This window comes from Perissodus microlepis, chromosome 2, assembly GCF_051167445.1.
Source record: "Perissodus microlepis isolate ML-2025 ecotype Zambia chromosome 2, ASM5116744v1, whole genome shotgun sequence".
Classification (NCBI taxonomy): Eukaryota; Metazoa; Chordata; class Actinopteri; order Cichliformes; family Cichlidae; genus Perissodus; species Perissodus microlepis.
The window spans coordinates 22,864,251-22,877,475 of NC_140462.1; positions in this window are offsets into that span (position 1 = coordinate 22,864,251).

Here is a 13,225-nt window from a genome sequence, read left to right on the forward strand (position 1 = left end):
TGTGTTGATAGGCCACGTATGTTAAACAATATATATGCGATGTTTTTTCCTGAATCGTTTCATCACATTTGTCTAAGGACAGCACTAGCAAGCACTCTCTGCTTATGACCAAAAAAATTTAGGAAGAGGGGGAAGTTTTAGGAGTGACGGTGAGAGAGAGAGAGAGAGAGAGAGAGAGAGAGAGAGAAAGAAAGAGCAGAAAAAGAGAGCGGGCGAGTTTTGAGAAGTGAGAGATTTGTGACGTTTAGCATGTTTGGAGTGTGTAGCTAATGTGTTGTCTTGTGTATTTAGTGTGTAGTGTTGTGGATAGTTTTATGTTGTGTGTCAGAACAATGAGGCAACTGCTGTCTTCAGGTAGAAAACAGGAGTGATACACCTGCTGCTGTCAGACCTGCAGGTATCAGGCTGTGATGTTCTCCTTAATAGTGGACAGAAATTTTTGGAGTGGCACAAATAATTTGTGTGGCATCTTATTGAATGCAGAAAACCTGATTGTTATGTAAATAGTTTGAAATAGTTTTTTAAAAAAGGGGGTAAAAGGTGATGGCAAATAACTTTGTTGTTTGCAAACTCCATATGATTTTAAAATTGACAATTTATATTTGCATTTAAAGTTATGAAATATGATTTATTAATGTTTGTGGTTGCTACAGTAAAAAATATAACTTTTTCTACTCGGATTTTATGTTTTCTGTCTGATTTTAGATCAATTGTGTTAATACAGTATGTCAAAATGAAAACATAACTGTAAATTTAGACACGTGAGGTTGTGCTGAAAAGGATGATACCAAACAAGGCAAAGTAAATAGTTTTTAAAGGTGAAATGTAGAGGTAAAATCAAAAGTTAAAAAATGGCCAATTATACTCTGGACCCCAGAGGGTTAAACATTTTTTTAAAAGTAACGCAATAGTGACTTTTCAAGTAATTAATCTGAATCTTGTAACTCAGTTACTAACGCAGTTACTTTTTTGAAGAAGTAACTAGTAACTATAAATAATTACTTTTTCAAAGTAACTTGTCCAACACTGCTCCTCAGCCAAAGTCTTGTGTTGCATGATGGGAGTTCTTTTCCTCCTTGGTCCCTTGGCACTGATTGGTTGGGGTCTGTCTCTTGTGAATTAGTCGGAGGGGTGTTCATCAGGCTGCTCTCACTCCCCTCTCTCTGTCTACCAAGGGTGACCAGTCCCCCATGATGGGATCAGTCATAGTTGAGGCTGTGTTTTTGGATGTGGCACATGTTGCAGGTGGGGCATGAACCTGTGGATGTTGCTCTGGTTCACTGGTTGTGTCCTCCTGCTCAGCTGATCTGGTGGCTGGCATCAAGTCTGCTAGTTTGGCTATGATGACGGCTTGGATCTGGTCCAGTGACTCGGGCTGGAAACGGCGGCCCAGATTCCTTTTGGCCCAGGATGATGCTATCTCAAAGGGAACCCTGCAGCCTTGTCTGGGAGGACAGGACTGAAGAATATAGAGGACTTCATTCTCTATATTCTGAGTATAGTGTTCACGGAGCATTAATATGGCTGTGTGTCTTGTGTCTTCATATTGGGGATAGCTGGCTTGATAACCGTTGCTAAATTTTGGGCCATTTTGCTCAAAGAAGGAGGATAATCTTCTTGTCAGACATTTTTCAGATGATGCACTGATTTAACCAGTCTATGAATGATGCGAACTTTAGCAGAAAAGTCTGGATCATCTGACTGTATTTTGTGCTTTGGAGGTCTGGTCTGTTCACTCCGAATGGGTTTTACATACTGTTTTTCTCGGCCTTACCTTCATTCAAATTTCTGATCCCGCCAGGGCCATTCTCCATACCGGGCAGTATAGCAGTCAGCAACTGGCGGTTCTTCACCGCAGTTCCACTGCCGCAGTTGGAAAAAGTCTCTCTCACCTTCATCTCTTTGTAGGTTCTCCGCCCATCCCGGGACGAGTAGCTGTTTCAGCCAGATGGTTTCCATCTGTATGTTCCAGCCATCCATTCGCGGTCTCTGTTACTGCCTCTCCTGAGCTCCACCACGGTCCATGGCTCGTCCTCGGGCCACGCGGGCATGTTTGAGGTCCAGCCTTTAGCCTTAGCTTAGCCTTGTAAGCACTATTACCTTTGCTAATTAATGCTAAGGGGCTCTATGCTAGCAGATCACACATACTACTTTTTCATGTGATAAATGATCGCTTTTAATTGTAGTCCACTCAATTAATTACAAAAACACTGACATGCAAGACAAACGTGAAACGTTTCAGTTTGTAATCATACCTTCATCAGGCTGGCTTGGTTGGAAACAAGAAAGTCCAATGATTGCAGACGACTGCAGTCTGTGTGCAACAGGTGTGGACTCATTGGCGACCCCTATGAGAAGAACAACTAGGGAACAGTTCACCCTGCTGGATAGGGTTACCGGGGTCCCGCCCTGGAGCCAGGCCCGGGGAAGGTGCCTGAGGGTGAGCGTCTGGTGGCCAGGCCTTAGTCCACTGGGCCCAGCTGGTCCCAGCCCAAAAGGGGGACATGGGCCTGTCTTCCTTCAGGCCCGCCACGCGCAGGAGGCACCATAGGGGTCGGGTGCATTGTGACCTGGGTGGTGGCTAGGAGTGGAGGCCCTGGCGGACCGATCCCTGGCTACCAAGACTTGCAATTGGGACATGCAATGTCACCTCTCTGGTGGGGAAGGAGCCTGAATTAGTGTGTGAGGTTGAGAGGTACCAGCTAGATATAGTTGGGCTCACCTCAATGCACGGCTTGGGCTCTGGAACCAGTCTCCTGGAGAGGGGCTCTGTCTGGAGTTGCCCCTGGTGAGAGGCGGCAGGCCAGGGTTGGCATCCTAGTATCCCCTCAGCTTGCTGCCTGTACATTGGGGTTTCTCCCAGTGGACGAGAGGATTTGTTCCCTGTGCTTTCAGGTCAGGGAACGGGCTGTGACCGTTGTCTGTGCCAAGTGGCGGTTCAGAGTACCCAGCCTTCTGAGAGCCAATTTACCGGTCTATTTACATCCCTACCTTCACCTATGGTTACAAGCTGTGGGTAGGGACCAAAAGAACGAGATTGCAGATACAAGCGACAGAAATAAGCTTCCTCCACAGGGTGGCTGGCCTCTCCCTTACAGATAGGGTGAGAAGTTCAGCCATCCGGGAGAGACTCAGAGTAGAGCCACAGCTCCTCCACATCGAAAGGAGCTAGTTGAGGAGGTTCGGGCATCTAACAAGGATGCCTCCTGGGCGCCTCCTGGGTGAGATGTTCTGGCCACACGCTGGAGACATTATATCCCTTGGCTGCCCTGGAAATGCCTCGGTGTGCCCCTGGACAAGCTGGAGGAGGTGGCTGGGGAGAGGGAGGTCTGAGCTTCTTTGCTTAGGCTGCTAACCCCGCGACCTGGCCCCGTATAAGCAGAAAAAGATGGATGGATGGAAGTTAAGACAACTAAAAGCAGCGATCTGAGTGGTGAGTAGTGTGGATGATTAATGAAAATTGTGTTGTTGTGACCAGAAAAAAGGCACTTATGATGGCTCTGTGCTACATGCAGCAGGTGAGGTCCTACCTGCTGAACGCCCTCACTGGGACGCCTTACAGAAGAACTTTACATGGATACTCTGATCCTGCAGTCGGTCACCATCTGATGAACCGTCTTTGGGCTTCGACTGTGGACGTTTCAACTCAAGACTTCTGTTTGGTGTCATCATACGTGAAGATCCTTCGTCCTACATTTGATGTTTGATCTCAGTGCAGTCATTTCCACATCTGTGGTCAGGACCAGATTTACAAAGAGAAATTTAAAGAAAAAAATATATAGAAGGGACATGAGACACAGTCCAGAGGTGCACAGAGAGAAAACTGTAAATGCAGACATTTATTTGTCATCATGCAGTGTGTCTTCTTTATAGAGACGAGTGATTAAGTGAAACTTTACCACTGACACACTGACACACACACACACACACACGCACACACACACACACGCACGCACGCACACACACACACACACACACACACACACACACACACACACACACACACACACACACACACATACACACACACACGTGTTAACACACACACAGAAGGTCTAAAGGATGTCTTGTGTTTTACTGTGTTAATGTCCAGTTAGATGAGTACACCGTCTAACAGCTGTTATCTTGCAGGCAAACCCTGAGCTGTTCTTCAGAGGAGAGCTGCCAGCAACGGACAGTGGTGCCATTTGTTAGCACAAATTATTAAATCCACTCTGCTTGTTAAACACAGCTGTCAGGGGCAAAAGTTAGGATACATTTCAGCTTATGAGCATCTTATATCCTCCGTAAGAAATACAAACACAGCTCCCTTACATATGTATGTGTGTGTGTGTGTGTGTGTATGTGTGGCATTTCAGATGTAAAATTATATAAAACACACAAACAGTGAGTTAACCTGTTATGTAATTCTTGCTGTCTATTCAGCTTAAGCAATGGGAGCCTCTGAGTAATAGCCATATGTTGCTCAGAGAAGGATGAGGCATGTTTACAGGGAAATGCACTCTGTGGCTCCTCACAGGAAGATAAACACAGGCTCCATCTTTCTGGAAACAAGCTTTTGTTTCTTTGCATTATCGTAGATATAAAGAAAGTAAAACGTCTGATGCAGAACTGGGCACACAGTGAAGCTGATGACAGCTGACAGATGATGCTGGCTCTTGAGCTGTGTGTTCGTGGCTCCTTTGAAACACACATTACATCTATATTTCAGATAGCAACAGCTCTGCGAAATGCAAAAGAGAACCAGGACTGTTTGAGTTACTCAGAGGACAAAAAATTATTTAAATTACATGGAAATATAATATGCACTCACTGGACACTTTGTTAGGTACACTCTTTCAACTGCTTGTTAACACCTATATTTAATCAGCCAATCCTACGGCAACAACTCGATCCATTTAAAATATATTGCTAGTATGATGGTGGGGGAGATTTTCAGGATCATTTTTAGGATTTCTGACCATGTCAGAAATCTCAGAACATGTCAGATCTGGTGACATCAGAGTACAGCAAACTCACCGTCATATTCAAGAAACCTTTTTGAGTCCAACAGAGCATCTTTGGGATGCGGAGAAATGGGAGATTGTCATCGTGGATGCTGCCAACAACTGTGTGATGATGTCATGTCAACATGGACTAAAGTCTCTGATGAATGTTTCCAGCAGCGTCTTAAGTTTGACATGAAGAATTAAAGCAGCTGTAGCAAGATGTACCTAATAAATTGGCCTGTAGGTATACACAAATGATTGTTGAGTGATTCATGGTGCAAAATCCAAGTTTTTAAAGTGTCACTACTTTGTGAACATTTCAGAGTATTTTAATGTGTCCTAAGAAGTCTGTGTGGTGTTGAGGATCATGTCTTCATCATCAGTACAATTTCTCATCCTTGACTACACGATTCAGTAGTTCCTGGGATGGACTCTTGATGGAGAATAATACCATAACCCTTTTATACAGCTGATAAATGGAAGCATTTTTCCTTGATGGAATGAAAGCTGCAGTAATTATATTATTTTCCAGAGAGGAGCTCAGTGTGATTTAGCTAATTGCAGGACACTAAAATTACTTTCAGTATTAAGTGGTTAAAAACAGTAGTAGCTAAGCAACTAACGGACTATTTGAATTACCATCACTGCTCTCTGAGTCCACAGTTTGGCTCCTGATAACATTCAAAAGAAAAAGCTCTTTGAAAATGGAATTGTGGTACAGGGATGGAATGATCTAACAACATAACAGTGTGCATGAATTAAAGGGAATATAAACAAAGCTCAGTTTTTCTCTCTCAAGGTTCATTGGCTTTTTTTTGATCTGGTATTATTTATTTATCACATTAGGCTATTATCTATCCTGAACTTAATAGTTAAACATGTGGACAATGATACAGACATCTACATACGGTGCATTTTTCTTTCCTGCAGACTGCACTTATTCATGTTTCTCTCTAAATTTGCCCAAAACAGTGAGCTTTGTTTCTCTCACAGGAATCAATTGTACGAGGACAGAGGCTGCAGGGGAGATGTAACTCTTAATAATTTCTTTCTTTAAAAGAAAAACAATAAAAAATGACAAAAACATCTAAAAAAATTACAACTCATATGGAACAAAAGTGTACATACACTTAGTGATACACATGAATAAAACACGAGTCAGTGTGAAGCTAGAAGTCTGAAACACAGACAGTAACACACAGAGAGCGGGAGAAGGTGATGACATGTTCCAGTGTCTCCTGGCAACATCACAATGCATCATAATCTGATGATGAACTTTGGCTCACATGCTCCAACCACCAAGATTACAACAAGCAACTTAATTGAAGCTCATCAAGAGGAACCAAAAGGACGGCATAAATGAATAGAGTTATGAATAGGGTTAGGGTTGGTTAGGTGGATGGGGTGGATGGTGTGGGTCTGATACACACATTACTCTTACTACTCCCCTGGTGCACAGGACCCAAACCCTGGACATGAAGCTTAGTTAATAGTTAATCCAAATGGATCACATACGTCAAAGTGTTCAGGCAAAAAGAGAAGTGACAAAGAGTCAAAGAAAAAAACAATATCAGAAACAAGTAAAATGTTGTTTACAGAACATTATCAAGAAACACAAAGAAATATCGAACTTGAAAGCAGTTCAGCGGTCTGTGCCTCCGGGGCTTGTGGGTGGCTTTAAGCCCATTGGTTAGGGTGGGGCGTCGAGATGAGGGAACACCGTTGGGTTAGGGTTAGATTGTCTTAGACCCAGACCAGTTTGGCTCGTCCCTTTAACGTGTGTGTCTGTTGGAACGATGTCTACTGTGGTGCACACGCCAGTCTACTCTTGCACAGGTCACATAGGTCACAGTGTGTAAGGCCATTCATGTGGCTTTGCTGGCTGTACTGCGCGGTGACCCCACCCCATACAGGTGCTATATGTTGTTTTTTTCTTACAGGTGCAACAGTTGGTGATACATTGTGCATTTCTATTTGTACTCTATCCTTTTACTAGAATTCTCCCAATCCCCTCGACCCCTTGTTTATTTTCCCCTGCCTTAGACATCATCATGCTATACCTCATATAATGTAATACCTAAAATAAAACAAACAGAAATTAATAAATAAACAGATAAAAGATTCACATGAACAGTAGGAGCCTACAGAGATTGTATATAGCTGTTCTTGCAAAAGGAAAATGTGTTTGGCACCAAAGAGCATCCAGATCACAATTCTGATAGCTGAAGCTGTCAAACAGGACAGGATTAAAAAAATATATAGCATACAAGCTCACAGGGACTGTGCAAACTACTGAGCACCATCCTGCAGTGAAATTTTTAGCCTGTTGCATCATTTTTAATTTTTGACTTCAATTCAGCCCTCTGTAGGATGATTAATTTCCATCAGTTGATTTGGCATCCTTTTGTTCCTAACACATTACCCAGTCCATAGCAGTACAGACAACCAGCATGAGTTTTTTCATTAAATCTGATGTGCTTTCCAAGTTTTTCTTTAATTTTTTCACATTTGCTATTTTAAAGTGGACCTCTGTGCGCAGTTTGGACTGTGGGAGGAAGCCTGAGAGAACCCATACACATAAAGGGAGAACGTGTAAAGACATGTACTCTATGGGAGGTTAATTAGTGGTTCTAAATTGTATGTAGGTGGTTGTCTGTCTCTCTGTTAGCCTGGTGATGGGCTGGTGACCTGTCCATGGCATACCCCACCTCTCACCCTTTGACAGCTGGGAAAGACTCCCCCCGTGGTTAATCAAAAATGGATGTGAAGTGCTTTATTTAACCCATGGCTGAGGTTAATCACTGGTCTAAACAAGTCAGGCAGCTGTTACCAGCAAACAAACTCGAATCTGCGCTCTGCAGATGACCTGCATCCAACAAGACATCTCCATGTTTTCCTCTGATGTTGCTGTAGAACAAACAGTAAAAAGGTAAAAGAAGCAGCTGATGCCGTGATATGGATGCAAGCAGCAGGGTGGGAATTCTTCACTGAAAAACAAGCTAGCTGAGATGCAAGGAAAGGACAAACTCTGAGGGGCTGATTCAGAGGAGCGAGGGATGTGACTTTACTGAGCAGATTGCTTCTCTCTCCTTCTTATCGCCACACTTTTACAGTGAATTACACCACAATCAGCTCTGCCAAGTGGGTACCCTGTTAGCCGCCGCTGTGGCTCGGACTCGTCTGCTGGAAAATTGTACATTGTACAAACAGCTGTCTGCATCCACATCCCATGACATGGTATGTGGATGCATCTAAAACCCCAAGAAAGATGTCAAAACCCAGGTACTTGTTCTTGTGCTGTGAAAACCAGGAGAAATTTAAAAAAGAAACAGAAGGAAGACGGTAGAAATGAACCAGAAAGACAAAAAAAAGACATGAATCAAACATATGGAAAATCTGCTGGAGACACTAATTGAATTATGCATGGTGAGCAGCACTGCTGAAGAAGGAGAAAACTATTAGCCATGATAAACCGTCTGAGACTCTGCAGACCTTACCCCGGCAGTTTATTATGAATGCTGGATGTATAACAATAGTCCCTTTGCACCCGTGATGGTATATTCATAAAATGTTGAGGTTGGAAGAACTAGTCGTGCACAAAGTCCGAGCCAAGACTTTACAAACCGCACACGGCTGTTCAGATCAGAGCTGAGAGAGAGACAGAGCTTTGCTTAGAATACACAAAACTGTCTGTAAATACCTACATTTGCTTCTCTGAACAAAAAACCTTTTTTAAAACACTTCTTAGTATTTTTGCATGACAGATGAATGTTTCTCATCAGTGATCTAAAACTCAATTTGAGTTGGCATTTCTGGGAAAAAAAGGGAATGTTTTCAAAATCTTCCAAAAGCAGTTTGACTGTCGACTACATCACAATGAATATTTACAGCTCTCGTGGTGGTGTCTCGTCGACATTTGATCCAGGGACTCTGAAACAACATGTTTTTCTTACATTATTTTAATTTAAATTCGATTTTATTTCCATTTAAACATTTTTTTTTTACAATCTCAGTTTGTTGTTATGTGAAAATACAGTATTTTACAAAACTCTTGAGCCAGCCCATATTTCTTTATTTATTTTGAAGGAAACTAGGAGATAAGTCCAGCAATTTCATGAAACATACACAGAAACAGAGACTATTGGTTCTCTGGTAAACATAAAGCACTTCAAGTGCACTCACGCAGCTATTATTGAGCTGTCCGTGGTGCTGAAAATGTTTTTAAATACATTTAAACAATATTATATATTTAACTAGAAACTACTTAAGCAGATCATTTGACCTTTTACACTAAGCACATTTTTATTTACCCCTACTTAATCACTCGTGGACCTCTGAAAATGGGTATAATATAAAATGTAATTCCATAAGTCTATAATTCCAAACATGTTAAATAATGCTAAAACCACTGAATTAAAGCTGAAAGTCTGCACTGCGAACACGTCTTTATTATATGACATAAAATCCACTGTTGTGTTGCACAGAGGCAAAATCACAAATATGTGTTGTATCCAAAAACTTGCAGACCTGAATATAAAATACGACATCATCCTCAGCTGTGGTATATTTTTTTTAATGTCTGGAGATATCTAAGAACTTACAGTGGCTTACAAAAGTATTCGGCCCCCTTGAACCTTCCCATATTTTGTCACATTACAGCCACAAACATGAATCAATTTTATTGGAATTCCACATGAAAGACCAATACAAAGTGGTGTACACGTGAGAAGTGGAACGGAAATCATACATGATTCCAAACATTTTTTACAAATAAATAACTGAAAAGTGGGGTGTACGTAATTATTCAGCCCCCTGAGACAATGCTTTGTAGAACCATCTTTTGCTACAATTACAGCTGCCAGTCTTTTAGGGTATGTCTCTACCAGCTGTGCACATCTAAAGACTGAAATTCTTGCCCATTCTTCTTTGCAAAACAGCTCCACAACTGCTCTGTGACGGCCTCAGAGGTTGTCTAAGAGAATATTGGGAGCAACAACACCATGAAGTCCAAAGAACACACCAGACAGGTCAGGGATAAAGTTATTGAGAAATTTAAAGCAGGCTTAGGCTACAAAAAGATTTCCCAAGCCTTGAATATCCCATGGAGCACTGTTCAAGCGATCATTCAGAAATGGAAGGAGTATGGCACAACTGTAAACCTACCAAGACAAGGCCGTCCACCTAAACTCACAGGCCGAACAAGGAGAGCGCTGATCAGAAATGCAGCCAAGAGGCCCATGGTGACTCTGAACGAGCTGCAGAGATCTACAGCTCAGGTGGGGGAATCTCTCTTCAGCAGAGACAGGGAAGCTGGTCAGAGTTGATGGGAAGATGGATGGAGCCAAATACAGGGCAATCTTGGAAGAAAACCTCTTGGAATCTGCAAAAGACTTGAGACTGGGGCGGAGGTTCACCTTCCAGCAGGACAACGACCCTAAACATAAAGCCAGGGCAACAATGGGATGGTTTAAAACAAAACATATCCATGTGTTAGAATGGCCCAGTCAAAGTCCAGATCTAAATCCAATCGAGAATCTGTGGCAAGATCTGAAAACTGCTGTTCACAAATGCTGTCCATCTAATCTGACTGAGCTGGAGCTGTTTTGCAAAGAAGAATGGGCAAGGATTTCAGTCTCTAGATGCGCACAGCTGGTAGAGACATACCCTAAAAGACTGGCAGCTGTAATTGCAGCAAAAGGTGGTTCTACATAGTATTGACTCAGGGGACTGAATAATTACGCACACCCCACTTTTCAGTTATTTATTTGTAAAAAATGTTTGGAATCATGTATGATTTTCGTTCCACTTCTCACGTGTACACCACTTTGTATTGGTCTTTCACGTGGAATTCCAATAAAATTGATTCATGTTTGTGGCTGTAATGTGACAAAATGTGGAAAAGTTCAAGGGGGCCGAATACCTTTGCAAACCACTGTATATGTGTGCTGACTGATGTCCATTCTAACAACATTTACTTCTTAATAGTGTTTAAAGGAAACCTTCTGCTGCTTTTATTACCATTAATGATCCGCGTTCCTTTTGCGTTCCTCATGCCAGTAAAAAAAACATCCTACGATGTAATGTGGTGCAACCAACTCAGAGCAAGACAAGCCTCTAGTGCCAGCTACAGCCGTCTTTTTTACTTTATATGTCAGCAGGAATTTTGTAAATGGAGCCATCACAGTGTCGAGGCTTTAGATGTGTGAAATGTGCCTGCTCATTTGTTTCCCAGACAGCGAGTGATGGACAGAATGACACTGCAGAGTTTCTGTGCTCAGAGCTGCCAAATGAGGACACATCCCAGAAACACAGTGACATCTGCTGCGTTGTAAAATGCTGCTGTTGTTCCCTTTTATGGCTCTGGATTTGCTTTTTGGAGGACATAAAGCGAGCAATAGAAGCCTGACAATTTCAAGAGGGAGGAAAAAAGGAGAGAAGGCAAAGAGATGATAGCACATGACCATACTGTTAAATATCCCTTGGAATGAAATGCTCAAAGGGATTTGACTATATTCCTTCTTTAAATACTGCATCTATGCTAAAGAAGGCCTGACGGATGCAATCCTAAACTCACTATTTTTATATTTTACCAACTCATTCCTCCTCCAACAACAGGAACAGCCACAGTTCCCTTTTCTACTGTGTGTCCTGCATTATTACTTCATGTGTCTTATTTGTGAAAACCTGGAAGAAGCTGGGAAACAACAATCACATAATTAAAAAACGTCATCTTAAATGTCTCATTGGCCTTCTTCACACCTTGCATAGACATGTGCTGTGAGTGATTCAATTCAATTCAATTTTATTTATATAGCGCCAAATCACAATAACAGTCGCCTGTAGAAACGAAGGCTCTGGCTGCTGGGTTGGGGTCTGCATGTACTCAGCTTTGTGTTAGCATGCTCTCTGTGCAGATGCTTGCAAAGAGTTGATGTTGTGTTAGTTGTATAGTGCAGGTGTCCTGTGCAGGATGTAGTTGTGTTTCTCAGTTCTTGTAGAAAATAAAAATAAAGTAATATTCATATCTATACACATGAACTTCAGATAACTGAAGAAGGCTTGTAACACATGTAACATGATTGTAACAGTGATGTGATTACTGAATGGTGCATGAATAAGTATGTTCTTGTGATCATGCAGAGGTCAGTTTAACAGTGGCCCCGAATGAACAGCTTTATGTTAGTGTGAAGCTGGATGGATGTGTGATGTGAGGTGTGAAGAGGTCAGTGTTTCCCAAATCAGACTTCCAAATTAAACAGGAAATTTTTGCTGTGGAAAGAAAGAACTGCAGTGAATATGAGCGCATTTATGTTTGTCTGGGAGTCACACATGTTTTAAAAATGTCTCCACCAAATGGTACTCATCTGGTGCTTGAGTAAAAATGCTAATTAAGAATGCATTTGTTGACATGGCAACTCTATAATTTCTCTCCTGACTTCAGCAGCAGTTGGGGCCCTAAAACTCCAACAGTTTTATTTCTCCTGTCTTTTCCTGTTTGATGCCCATCTCCTGTCAAAAAGGCAGATAACTGTCCATGACATACATGATAGTAACACTCCTGATATCCACTCCATGCTGGTCTCAGTGTGAGCTTCATGGACGGAAGGAGAAACCATAACATAAATTTAGAACACAGGTTTATGATTCTGAGACTTTATTGCACAAAGTGAATGAAAAATGCAAGAAAGAAAAAACCACAAGTTCAGGTAATGTCATCATCAGTCAGCACAAAGCAGGGATAGATAAAGCAAACAGTTACCCAGAGGGTGAAACCGTATTTGACAAGAAAAAGCATCAATTGAATCCAGTCCACAGGAGATAAAAAGAATATCCTGCAATATACAAACTGAGATGGAAATAGTAACATGCATGCAAATGAACAATGGGATATATGCCAAACTGACCAAATCAAAACTATTTATCACGTTGCTGTTTTGGCCTTAGGGTGATCTTCAAATGGAGAAAACTGGTCTTCATTATTCTTTGCATAATGCATTGTTTTCATTGTGCTTTGATAATCTGTCCTCCATACAAAGGTCAGTTTAGATATTGACTGGTACTGAAAACATTAGTAACTCACTCCGATAACAATGATGGGCGGTTTACCTACGCACTGTATTTTTTAACTTTGTTAATTCTAGTCTAAACTCGGGACGCACAGGAGCATCTATGTAACCTCAAGCTATTGACCTCAAACTTACAGTAGGATAAACTCATTTCTTCCTAATTTCAGACCA